We start from the raw sequence: 2,509 nt of genomic DNA on the forward strand, positions 1-2,509 counted from the left end.
ATAACATTGCTAAAGGTTTTCAGGTATAAATCGGAGCAGGTCAACATGGTGATTAGTGTGTCTGCTTTATTTATGCCAATACTCTCCTCCTTCTCCTTCTCTTTCTCCTTCCGAGGAAATCTACCTTCCCATGCATGAAAATATCCCAAACTTGGCACATTGATCCAGTCCCATGCTAAACTTTCTCAACAGGACTTGGGAGGCAATATTCCTGATGGTGGCGCTTCAACGACTTTTTAAAGTTCAAAACTTTGAAAATTCATAACAAAACACCTGCATGGCCAATGGCTTTAAAACTTTCAATAAACTGTAGGTTAGGGATACACGATATTGGCTTCTTTGCCAATATAAGAACTTATTTGGATAATAACTAATATCGCTTTCTCTTTCCGAGGAATTCTACCTTCCCATGCATGAAAATATCCCAAACGTGGCACATTGGTCCAGTCGGGACTTGGGTGGCAATATTCCTGATGGTGGTACTTCAGCGACTTTTTAAAGTTCAAAATTTTGAAAATTCAAAACAAAACACCTGCATGGCCAATGGCTTTGAAACTTTCAATAAACTGTAGGTTAGGGATACACGATACTGGATTCTTTGCCAATATAACAACTTATTTGGATAATAACTAATATTGCTATATCTACTTTTTTCCCCACTTAATTTTAGTGATCAAGTCTCCTCTGTAGTGGAATTAACATCATATCATGCATGCATACTCTTATCATGATGGCCCACATGAAATAGAATGCTTTTCAATATATGTAATCGTAATTCATTATGCAAAATAAGAAAAAGCATGTTGGCTGATAGTTAATTTTAAAGTTGATATTGATCGATACCAATGATGTACCAATATTAGCAGCATGTTAGCGGATTCTTAAAGTTAATTTTAAAGCCAATATCTGCCAATACTGATGACATGCTGATATTATCATGCATCCCTATTGTAGGCCCCATTGTGAAGATACTTTTGTAAATTCCAACCTCAAATTATGAAGTCCATCATTCATCTCAAAATCTGTAACACTAATTAAACCTATCTCCTCCCACATTTTTGCTCAATTCACACTGACCTTGCTACACAGCATCTTCGGACTGTGCTACACAAACCCATTACACACATTTCTAAGTGATCAAAAACTGAGCCCAGATCGCATAAAAATTCATGTTTCTGAAACAAATTTGACAATATTTTATCAGGGTAGATGAAGCATGTTCGATTTTAGAACTGTATGTCAGAAACTGAATTTTTGACAGCATTTTGAATTCTGCCATCATGTAGCCTGTAGCAGTAAATGGGAAAAGAGCATCCTTAAGCAATTTTTTTTTCACTTATCGATCAATTAATCCTTGTAAAAAGACATTCCAGATTTTTTCCATGTTGTCTGTTTGCAAATTCTCAGAATTTTTTCTTGACAACTTCATTTTTGACACTGGTTTGAAATCTGTTTGTGTCAACTGTTATGCTGCACCCAGGTGGTTGACTGTATCAAAGAGTGACGTTGCCTCTAAATTCCACACTTTACATAACAATGGCAACTTGATAACAACATGCCATTGGTGACTAAATGCTGTGAGTTAATGTTTCAGGTGATGTGGATTAAACATGCTTTTGCCTCCTCAGATGTCGTGCTGTGTGGGTTAGAAACAAGATTCCAATTTTTTTTGCAACCAGCTAAGAGTCTTTCAGTCTTTGTTTGGGGAATTTTCACCCAGTCTTCTTGCAAAAGGCTTCTAGTTCTTTGAGAGTCTTGGGCCATCTTGCATCCACTGCTCTTTTGAGGTCTAGCCACAGATTTTTAATGATGTGTAGGTCAGGGGACTGAGGGCCATGGCAAAACCTTCAGGTAGTCCATTGTGGATTTCAGCGTGTGTTTAGGATCATTGTCCTGCTGTAGAAGCCATCCTCTCTTCAACTCCAGCTTTTTCTGTTCAAAATCTCTTTATTGAGGAGACAATCATGCCATACATTCAATATTATCCAATTTGCCTCATTTTTGTTTCTTTAAAGGACAACTTCGGTATTTTTCAACCTGGGCTCTATTTCCCCATGTGTATGTGTGCGTATGATTCATGGGTACCACTCGTTCTAAAATTGGTTCAGTATTGAGCCACGAAACGAGCTAAAATGGTAATGGGAGCAAATGCGTTCCATATAAAAGTGCTTTTTTTCGCCACTGACCGGTTCAGATCGCCAGTGCTATCTCTGTAAATAGCATATTGTAGCGGCCCTGGGGCAGTGGTGACTGTGAATGAGTGGAGTCAGCTGTCAGTCAGTGTTGGAGCAGAGAGGGAGTGGGCGGCCCCGCTTGGTACTGTAAGTGAGTATGTGTGTGTGAAGTGTGTGTTTTTTCGCCACTGACCAGTTCAAATCGCCAGTGTTATCTCTGTAAATAGCATACTAACTTAGCCTTTCCCTTACCTCTGGGCTGTGTGATGTCATGAGCTTTGCTCCACTGTGTCTGTAGCTCTCTCTACTCGTGGGACAGCCGTTTTCTTGAGGAA

Source organism: Epinephelus moara, chromosome 23, assembly GCF_006386435.1.
Source record: "Epinephelus moara isolate mb chromosome 23, YSFRI_EMoa_1.0, whole genome shotgun sequence".
Taxonomy (NCBI): Eukaryota; Metazoa; Chordata; class Actinopteri; order Perciformes; family Serranidae; genus Epinephelus; species Epinephelus moara.